At 42.5% G+C, this 11,592-nt stretch overlaps 1 protein-coding gene across 1 annotated transcript in view; it reads right to left on the bottom strand.

Moving 5' to 3' along the window:
* The window catches only part of LSAMP (limbic system-associated membrane protein), a 1,070,131-nt gene that overhangs the window by 889,366 nt on the left and 169,173 nt on the right, over positions 1 to 11,592 (bottom strand). The window lies entirely within an intron of this gene.

Genomic DNA, 11,592 nt, shown 5'->3' with positions numbered 1-11,592 from the left:
CCTCTTTCCAGTAACTCTGCCTGAACAGCCATACCACCCAGCAATAGATCTGACAAGCTAAACAGAGCTGAGAAACGAACTGTCACAATTTGGATGGGAGAAACTGCAAATAATGGTGTTAAGTGACTCAAGAAAATACTGATGCCACTGCAGAGTCATAGGAGGAATGTGCTGGGTGCAGCTCTGAAGTGTCCCCTCCACAAGCTACCAACCCCTATGGTATGTTTTAAATAGTGAGAGGCACTGAAAAACTGTTTTACTGAGTAGGTCTTTGGGTTCGCCTGCACAGGAAAGTTTTGCCACTCATATGTAACATGTGATTTTGAGAAAATACATCTGCAGCCATTAACCACCCTGCATAAACTCACCCTCTTCCATGAATGGCCTCATTCATTTGAACTCCTCCTGGAGGGGTTTTCCCAACAGAGAGAGTATGACCCCAATCTGCCACCACAAGGAGGGCAGCTCAAATCCACATCTCTGATTACACCTGTGCAACCTGCCCACCTGGACTAACCCTTTGGCTCTAAGGTCATTCTCAAAGACAGGATTTAAACGCTATCTAAGCAAATAAATTTGCTAGCATTGGGGCTGTGGTATAATTTTGCTGCTGTATATCACATTTGCACAGCAACATGTCGAGCCATTGCTGTTGAAAGCAGCATCAGCTGTATGTTGGTTTAGCTGATGTGGTGGGAGGAAACTCTCGCTCTGGTTAAACACCTGCTGTATTTTGGCAGCGAGGAGGCTGAACTTCGGTACTGGTACGAATATCATGTTTGTCTTCTGCAAGGAACTTCAGGATCAATGAAATGAGCTACTGAAATATATGCTAACATTTCAACTAGATACATAAACCAGAAGACTGGGTGGTTTGAAATGCAGTTTATGAATATGCAACGCTCAATTTAAAATAATTGTGCAGTTCAGCAAATACAAAAAGGGAAAAATTGGGGACAGACTCTGTTTGGTAGTCCTGTTTAATTGGCTATAATTTCTGCTTCATGGCAGTATGGATTTTAAAATGTGCCATAACCAGATCTGGGAAAGTTACAGAATCTGTATTACATGAGAATTTTCCACAATTAAAAGATAGTTCCTCTGACCATCAACCTCCCTCTCTTTTGCATTTGCTTTCTGCACACACGTTCAGCAACTGGGAGATGCTCCCATTAAATGCTGGCAGAAAGCCACTTCCAGCTTGCCAACCCACGTACCAGTAATGGCAGAGAACAAAGAAGCAGCTCAAACACATCCACATATTCACATCGGAAGTTGTACTTTATATTGGACCAGATGCTGCTTGTCACAGAAAAGATGAGGAGCTCCCAAATTCCCTTGCTGCAATGCAATCAAAGCACTCAGTTGTACACACCTAACTTTGGGAAAACGTCTGTGCACACACAATTACTGTATGCAATTGTGCATGCACAGATTACCTTTAAGCTCCCAAACAAGCCAAAAAGTTGTACAGCTGCCTGCATTTTCCAGGAGTTATGCTTTGGGACAAGCCAGGGGGTGAAAAAGCCTTAAACATATTTCAAGTGGTCCAATTCTTATCTGTTCCTTTTTCATAAACTGATTCCTCTTCCAGAGAGAGTGAAGGCCACTGGTTTCTTCATAACTCTCTCTGGCTACAGGAGATGGCCTCAGCGAATCAGGAAAACAAAGTGAGAGAGCGGGACCTATCACAGCTAAAGCAAAGCCAGTAGCAAACCTCTGATCCTTTACTGCTCAACAGATTTTTTAAAAAAGGAGGGGAAAAAAAGGAGAAAAAAAAATTAAAAAGGAGAGGAGAAAATAAAAAAAGAATAAGCACAAACACAAAACGAGCCATACAAGAAAGCAAATAATTGTTCCTTGAGTAAAGTCAAGGCAACTGCCCTTGGTTCACAGTTGCTTATAGTACATGACGCAAAACTACAGAGCTTGAGTGAATCATTATGAATTATCCTTCCAGGTCTCATACCCAATGCCTTTTAAGAAAACAGACACTATTTTGTTTACAAGAAAATAGGAAGTGGCAACTAGGGGAGTGAAGGTAGCAGGCAAGGGGAGGAGTTGGTATTGGGTGTATCAGTTTTAACCCCCCAAGCACTAGGAATGAGGTATCATCTGTATTGCCTCAGCAGGACTCGGTCAGGTGAATGCAGCAGCCGCTGTGCTGGGGACAGTCTTATCCATTGCTGATGGAGAGGCAGCCCCCGCAGTGTCACTGTACTTCAGCAAGGTGTTTTTACAGCATGTTGGTTTGATCCACTGCCTGATTCTTACACCTGTTTAGCTCCCCCTTCCCTGGATACCACTGGTATGCTAATGGCACTGGGGTTCCCAGCCGCCCAAGTTGACACAAAACTAGTCAGGGAACAAAAAGACTTGGAGTCCCCGACACACCCCAGAATCACCACAGCTGATTGTCTATAACTCGCTGTCATCCATCTGTGCCCATGATTGTCTGGCTATAGCAAACTCAGGTACAGACTCCCAGAGATGCTAGGGAGGCAGGCCAGGAGGTATTATCCTATGTCCTGGCTGCTGTACGGGAAAGGATGAGAATAATCAAACAAATATAGCTCTGCTCCAGCTAAGCACTTTCTGAGTTCACATTACACAATAAGTCCAGCATGTTCTTCCACAGGATTTCTCCCCAACCTGCCATCCCTGGCTCATGCAAACAGACTTCAATATCCCTGATGAAGTGAAGCCTCTTGCATGTGTTGTTCTTGAATTTCAGGCATAACTTTCCCAAGAAATTAATGCATATTGTTCTAGCCTTGTCCACATGCATGCCTGCAATCACATAAACATTAAAAATAGAAGCTTCTTTGTTATCCTATCATCCAGCCTATGAAAGAAAATAGTGAGCAATAAATAAGTGATGTAGGGCTGACTCCTGCCACCCCATGCATCTTCCAGTTTGACAGAGAACTGTTGATAGCTCCTTCTGAGCACAAGATGTTACAACCACCTTTTGGTATTCCAACTGACCTCTAAGGTGCTTAAGGGGATGTCATGAATGTCAAAAGCCTTAATAAACTGAACATGCATCTGCTGTTTGTACCCGTTGGTAAGGCCAGCTATCCAGACAGAGGAGGAGATAAGGTTGGTTAGAATGGTGTGGGTTCAGCTGTCTCTGCCTTGGAGCACAAGTATGAACTCCTCTTGGTGTCACTTCCACCCTCTACGCTGAGGTAGCAGCACAAAGGTCTCGGCATAGCAGTGCCTCAATGCAGCTTTGTACTAGGTAACACAGACAGCTTTGCCTGTTGACATGCAGTGAGAGCCACCCAGACCTGTGAGACAGATGCTGCAGTGACTTTTGGGAAACAGCTGCCATGGGTTTAACATTTTCAAAAGATTCTTAGTGCTGAAAGTGCAATTTCTCATTGTACATATTATTTGCTGGGAGAAAACTTCATACTGCCACTAACACCAAAGCCTCCAATGATCCCACACATGGGTAACTACAGAGGCATTTGCTTCAGACTGTTCTCCCTCCCAGCTGACCTATCCTTTCTGTTGGAGGATCCTGTTTTTGCCGGGCTTACATACCACCATCTGTTTACTTGAGAAGGAGAGTAGGAGAGTGAGGTCGGAGAGGAAATTCCTATCCATTTCTGAGCTGTTAAAGCATCAGTAAATATGTGTTATTAGCCTATTTTAACTTAATTTACCGTTGAACATACAATAACTGTCAGAATAAATCACTTGTAAAGGCCAACAAAACTCCCTTGTATCTTAAAGAACAATGTTGCTGAAAAATACTAGCAGTCCTGTGCATTGATGGCATTAATTTTAAGCCCTGCTCCCAAAAAATCTCAAGCAATCTGGAATCATCCCTTGCAAATGCATCTTCTGAACCTCCTGCTATTGGGTGTTGAAATAATCTGTGTCCCTCTGTTTATAACAACCCGATTCTAGTTTGTCAGTTATGAAGTGCAGAAGCGTTTATAGTATCTACTCTTTACCTGTACACTCACAAAGGCCTTTAACTTCTACATACTTGCCTTGCCACAGCCATTCCCAAACCAAAACTGAGCAGTCCCCACTGAACTAGGTTATGCCCTTTTAGACACTCCATCCTTGAGGACACAGGACTGCTGACGATACACATACTAAGCAATTCCTCTAGGTCTCTTCCTTCAGCTGTTCTCCAGCCTCACTTTCTGCTTAAACTCCTTTGCACCAACATCTCCAGCTCCTGCCACCATCCCTAATATCACACAGCTCCTTGGTCTGGACTATGCTCCAAGCAACCTAGGAGAAGTGACAGCACCTGTAAAGGACGGGTGAGCATTCATCCTGCCTCCCACAAATGTAGCTGTTGCCAAAGAAGCACCAGTTTGCTGGGCTCTGCAACCCCCCCCAGCACCCTACTAACAACTGCATATTTCCACAGCCTTGTCCTGTGGCAGGGCAGTGGGAACAGGCCCAAAGAAGCCACAACAGCCAGAGCTGAAGAGGAACAACCTCTGCACTGAAATCAGGCAAATCAGATGAATAAAGATGAAAGATTTTCTGAAAGAAAAAAAATAATTAAAAAAAGTCCCTAACCATTCTTTTGCTTGGCTTTTTGGTTTAGCAGGGTTGTGTTTTTGTTTTTTTTTTCATCTTGTGTGTTTTCAATTTCAATCTCTCCTCCTTTGTCTTTTTTGTTTGGTTTGGTTTTTTTTTGGTTTTGTAATATATACTTGCATCAGTGTCACAAGTAGCAGTAGAGATCTCTCTAGCAGAGTAAACTGTTCAGCACAGCAACCTGGTGGCTGAGGACATGAGCAGATGGGAAATACCATTGTTTTGAGTATTCTGACCTTCCTTCCTGAAATCTGGGCCATAGTTTTGAAAAGGTACCAAGTATTCAAATAAAGAGTATTGCTTTATCAATAAGAATCCTTACTTCTTCATCAGGTGCAACATGGGACAGCAGCATTTTAGTCAAAGGCATAATGATGAAACATTTTGTGCCTGCAATTTAATTGCAGGCATAAAATTGATGACCAGTCAGACACTGATCGAGGGGCATAAAAATTGCATCTGAAAGCAACTAGGGTTCTGGTGTTTTTTTCCTTAAACACGGAAGAAATAGGAACAAAATCTTCTAGAGTAAATTATGTGCCCAAATGAGAGCTTCTGCCTCCCTTATTTCTGGAAATATATCAGTGAATAACATAATTTCTTTCCTGGGTGAAGGCATCAGGGCTTTCTGGTGCAACACCCCCATAAATTCAGAATTGAACATCTTCATATGAGGAAACATAAATCTGGTGGTAGGATGTAAAGAGCAGCACCTACAAAAGGATGTTTGCACATCTTAGTGCTACTGTTAGTCTCCAAATGCAGCAGTAACTAAATGAACCAGTCTGTGTGCATGGCACTGCATGAACATATGGAAAAATGCTCTGCTTGACCCAAATGTCTTAAATTTAAGGCCATGCACCTAGCACTTTATATGGGAGAAGACTACAATCAATATAAAGTATCAGTCATAGTGTACTTTTATTTCCTTTGGTTTCCTAACACAAACAGCTTATCTGACTGCCCTCCAGCCAATATTCAATTAGGGGCTTAATTAGTTGCTAGTTGTCACTGAGTTGGGACCAAAAAAAATAATCTGTAATCTGTCTTATTGCTGTGCTTTCCAATAGAGCAGCCAGGCCAGGGAACGTGGATGACCAGGTCTCACCTCGTCCCTTCTGCTGACTCCTCAGATCTAACCACACAGCTACGCAGACCCACCCAGCTCTCCCCAGCTCCCCAAACTGCCTGAGTCCATGAAACCTTACAGATGGGAGAGGAGATCATAAATTACCATTGCCTGGGACCACATTTAGATCCCTGCTGCAGTCCTATGGCACATGTGAGGAAACAGAGACCAACACAGAGAGGAGCTTGAGCCTCTGGTAGCCACCACAGCAGTGATGCTGCCCAGGTGTGCAGTGGCTTCCCATCAGCTCTGCTGAGGTTGCTCCCAACCCTCCTTAACCCATGGTATTCCCACATCACCTGCTCAAACTCTGTTCTCCCATCCCCTCCTCCTCAATTCAGTAGTGCAACTGAAGCCTCACCTGTAGTAACCCTATTTTTTAAAGTCCTTTTCAGTAAAAATCAATCCACCTGTTTAAATTCCTGCAAAAAGCCAAGTGGAGGCAAACCTGTAACCCAGAAGAACCGCTTGAGATGTGTGTTTCTTCCAGCTATGGCACAAAGTCCCCATGTGTCAGGTGCTCTTGTAATACAGGTTTAACAGACATGGTTTCTCCCTTTCTGCATTTTACATCTTTGTATTTCTAAAATAGTTTGGTCACCTGCAAAACCTACCATTTTGTAAGACATGGTGAAATGGTGTTTACAGAAACATGCTATTTTCTTTTCTGAGAACTTTGCTTTTGTTCTATCTTGTTTGGTTGCTTTTCTTTGACTAAATAAAGGCATTCAGGATAGGTCTGAACTTCGTGCTTCAAACACTAAGACAAACAGCAATGTTGCCATGGATTTTTTTAAACTCCAAATAAAAATAAACAAACACATCTTGGCAGTGTTTGGAATAGAAGCTAGTGAATAATTCACAATGAATAATTGATTTGCTGAATTTAGCTTGGTGGGTGTTTTTTTTTGTTCTGCTGGTGGAATGTGCACTACCAGATGGTGAGTTCAATAAATGTATTTGTTTCTCCAATTTATTTGATGGATTTTTTTCCCCCCAACTTTCCCCCCCTCTAAGGTGAAGTCTGAAATTCCAGATGGTTTGACTAGTGGCCAGATAAGTCACGATGTATTGTTTCAGCTTCCTCTTTAGAAAGGTGGCAAGAATGATAACAGGAGTGGAAAAATGCATATGTGAAGCAGAAATGAAAGGGGAGGGGGGGTGAGCCTGTGTCACAGAGAAGACAAGAGGAGGTGTGGTAGCAGTCTATATAATAGTGAATAATACAGAGGATGGAGGTGAAGAGTTTTCTTGTCTTTTTATAATGCAAGAAAAAATGAGCAGTTAATGAAGCAGAAAGGTGGTGATTACAAATTTACTAAAGAACTTTTTTTTTTTTTTTCTTTTAACAGAACACTGAATTTAGGCAAGGGAACTCACTGTCACATTACATTAAAGCCAAGAGATTAGTAAAATGAAGCAAGGAATTAGACATTTACACGAGGAACCAAAATATCCAAATATAAAGTACCAGTGCTGATGACATGCACTATATTACCTTAAGCCTTAGGGAATAAATTCATCATTATTATTGATAAATATAAGTTCTTATCTGCCAACTGCAACAGTTCCCTTACCTTCCAATACAAAACCTGATGCTGCTTATTCTGATAAGTCAAACTAAGGCTCCAAGGACTTCAGGACTGATTCTATTTGGCAATTGCTACAACTGAAAAAACACACAAATCCTTCAAAGTTGAATATTCTCAGTGAAATTTCTAAAACTCAGTTTCTGTAAAAATTTCCACAATGCTGAACATGCTGCTCATGTTAATTTATTTTTTTTCCATAAAATTAACTGTTCAAATATGTGCAGAGAGAGGATGTTAAAGTGACATTAAGTGCAGCCAGAACATATTCACTAACAAATTTGATCTAACGTTCATAAAAATGCAGTTGGCATTATTTACCAGCAAATACTCCATGCTAGGGAAGAGCAGGTACCATTTTGCATAGAGTGAAGTTTCACTAATTGCATTGATATTAAAGGTAAGAGGGTGTTCTTGGACTTTAAAAAAAAGCTTCTTCAGGGTAATAAAACTTAAATTCTGCAAGGGTATATACACAAAAGCCCTTAGTGCACAGACCAAATCTGCAGTAAGACACTAGCGCCTGAGTATCTGAAAGTGAGAACTGTCTAGAAACAGAAGGAAATCAAAAGTAAAATTGAAGAATCTATCCTAACTGCAAAAAAAGGCAAACGAAAACAAAGCAGCATTAGCAGGGAGAGGTACACAACAATCTAAATATGTTTTTGTACATTAAAGGTCCCCATTCTGATACATGGAAACTTTACTACTACTGTGAATGAACACAGCGTCCTGTTTGAATTATTCCCAAAATAATACACTCCCACATCCTGTACTAGAAATATATTTAAAAATCACGTTGGAATTCGGCTTAAGCCTGCAAAGAAGCAACTGACTTAAACTGTATTATTCACCTCCATGAGCTCACAAATCACTGTCTTCAACTAGACAGCATCAAGGCCTGCATAAACTTCTGCTGTCCTTCTGCTCTGCTTCTGCTGACTCAAGCTTCTCCACCTATTCTCCTATGGGAGCTCCATTTGCTCCCATTTTCTGTATTTCATTTATATCAGAACAAGGACATACCTCGGCAGTTTCTGTGTAAACCTAGTGATCTAATGAGCATACAGTCTACACACGCAATGGATGAGGAACGTGGATATATTATTATACAGACTATACTGATTCCACCCAACGCTATTTATTCCCAACCCAGCTTCTCAATGGTCTGTACATAAACTTGCTGTTTTCTCCCGTCAGGTCCTGCAGCAGCAAAACACGGTGAACAAGCTGCAGTAGCTGGGCATCTGAGAAACCCAGCGAATGAGCCAGCATTACTAGCCAGATTGAGGGGGCAGAAGCAGAGCACCTGCGGGATTGGTGATGGGGTAAAAAAGTTACAGCACTCCTCTCCAAGACAACTTTTGCAGTGTGGGAAGCCCACTCCCCAGTGCACTCCTCCAGCCTTGCCAACTTCCCTGCTGACTCTTTCCTTTATGTAACTCCTCCACCACCATCCTGCTTTCATCCTTGCTCCCTGCTCCAGGTTGTAAAAGTTAACACTGCAGACCTGATTGTGTGTGAGGGTAACAAAAATGAGACAGATTAAGTCAAGATTTATTCCTTGCTGGTTTATGTGCCTTGAGCTCAGACTTCAATCACCTCTTATAATGAGATCCTCATGTTTCCAAATCCAGTGTGTGCCAAGGCTCAACCCAAGTGACACAGGTGCTGCATCCCAGGCAGCAGTACCTTCATGTTGGAGTGTAGAGGTGCTTCCCATTGCACCTGGCAACCCTGCACCACTTCCCCTACAGAATTTGGAGACCCCTGGAAATGCATTACACTTCCCTGCCTGCTAGACTTTTTGCCAAAGAAAAGAGCTAGCGGAGAAAGGTATGCACACAGGACCCTCCTGAAAAGCTCACTGAGGACAGGGGTATGCTGCAGCAGCCAGCCCTGATAGGCACAAGACCTGCTTTTGTGTAGATAAGCCACAGATGTGCAATGCACCAAACTTTCTTCTTGGGAGATGTGAGTTCCAGCAAAGGCCCAGCTCACAGATAAAATGAGTTTTCTTGGTTCTGTCATTTGGAAGGGGTGCTGCTTCAGGGCAGAAGTGGGGAGCATGTGCAGAGCTACATGCCTTGAGCCTAGAAATAAGAGACTGCTCCTTCTAGCTCCAGCCAGGCCAATAAGGTCAAGGCACAGAGGACCTTGTTATTCCAGCTCCTTTAAGCTATCACTGCTCTCACAAGCCGACAGACTGTGTTGCTCAGTTCCTACAGTGGATTTGCATGCCAGCTCTGCTGTCACCTCGCATGTCCCCAAAGTGCTTTGGCTGTCTTGGATAAAAATTAAATAAATAAGAGACACACAGAAGAGAAGCCCTTCAAAGACAGTCACTCGAGCAGCCGAGCTGTCAAGGGACTCTGCACTGGTGCACTCTCTTGCTCCCCATTCCGTCCTCTTTTCTTTTCCTCAGTCGGTGAGTTTGGAGCGTCGGGACTGGAAGAAATCTGGCAAGGTCACACTGTTTGATTCCGATGCCAGTTTCAATTACATCCTGGCTTTTATAACCAAATCAAAAACTAAAAGGTTAGAAGGAAAAAAGGAGAGAGGGAGAGAGTGGTAAGGCTGTAGCATCCAGCTGCAGGCTGGGAAATGACATTTCAATTTGTCAACTGATCCAGTCCCCCTCCTTTTCCCCCACCCCCTTTTTTTTTTTCTTTTCCCTTTCTGCCCTGTTAGCTAATTAGCCTGTTTATCATGTGGAAAGATTGCAAATGGGACAGCCCAGATGTGGGCTGAGACACTGTTTGGGTAGAGGAACTGACGATGTGGCCACAAAACATTGACAGCCAGCTGGAAGAAACATCCCCATGTGCTCAATTCTCAGGCTTCAGGTTGTCCAGGAGCTATCACAGATATGCTTCCCACAGACTCTCTAAAGCACCTACACATATGAAAACTAGGTAGCTGTCTTTATTCATCAGCTTAGACTTGTCCAATCTTGGGAAGCAAGGACTAAGAAGGCATTCAGCTAAATGAAAGGCTGAATCCAAAGGTGCTGAAATACCTTTTTCTTGTTTTTTTTCAATTTTTTTCCCCTTCACACATCATATTATTAGACTGCAGAAATGGAAGCTAAAGGAAATATCTGAAATGAAGATTCTCACCATAATCCAGAAGGGGCAGGATGGAGACGCAACACCCAGAATTATGACAACGAAAGAAAGCAACTTTTAAAAAGACACATTAAAGTTTCAGAAAGTAAACTAGCTCCTCACTCTAATGGCTAGGGATGAGACTTAGCATGAGGTCAGATTACCCAAATGTGCTACCTTGCTCCTTTTCTCTTATGCACCTGCTACCAACCATGATGAGAGCTGGGCTTCAGAATCAAATGAGTACCAAATCAAACCAAGTCCTCCATGTCCAGACCTCTAGCCTATGCAGTACCAGCTGCAACACAGAAGAAGCGGAATGTCCAGAATAAAAACTGTTCTCAAGATTTTTTCAGCTTCTATCAAAATCTGTCATGATGGTTCTAGGTATAATTAAAAAATTCAGGTACTGGCATGAAGAGGAAGCTACCTAGTCCAGTTTAATCTTTGATCTAGGCTTGTGGCTCAGACCCTCTAGAGGTGAGGATAACTGCAAAACTGAGGGCCCCAAGGATTTTCAACCATTTGCCTGCAGCTTAGGCAGTTTCACAATGGCATGGGGCTGCTTCTCAGGGTTTCCTCAAGTTCTAATTGTAAAAGGGCAAAGCGTATTTTCCTTGTACAAAGTCTTCAGGAGAGTACTGCCCTGGCATCACCCTGCTAAGCACCATGGGATCTCTGTGGTAAGGAAGAACCTATGGGACAGCAAACACTAATTCTCTCTTCTAACACCCTAATGAGAAAGAATATTCTCAAATGAGACACCTGGGGAGTTAGACAAAATAAGTACCATGATTTAAAAGCAAAACCACGGGCTAAACACACAGTTGGTAAAAGTGAAAACAACTCTGCTGAAGTCCAGAGAGTTTTCTCAGGCATACATTCAGCTCCATACATTTTCAGTTATTCAGTATTCAAGCACTCTTCTCTCAATCTCCTCTTCTTTTTATCCATCCATATCTATGCAAATCTTATTTCTTCAACCCAGCTCACCACAATGAGTATCTCTCTCACACACATAAAGCCTAAATTTTATCAAGCATTTTATTTACTTCTGTCCCAGTGGAGAGAAGAAAAAATGGAGAGAGAAAAAGAGAAAGATAGAGGAGATTACTACTGTCTCTTTTTTTTTTTTTTTCATTTCCCCCCCCCCCCCCCTCCTGTATGAAAACATCTACAAGCTCTACTACTT

The sequence above is a fragment of the Chaetura pelagica genome, unplaced genomic scaffold (genome assembly GCF_000747805.2).
Source record: "Chaetura pelagica isolate M959 unplaced genomic scaffold, ChaPel_1.0 scaffold65, whole genome shotgun sequence".
NCBI lineage: Eukaryota > Metazoa > Chordata > Aves > Apodiformes > Apodidae > Chaetura > Chaetura pelagica.
This window is presented reverse-complemented; position numbering and strand designations above follow the sequence as displayed.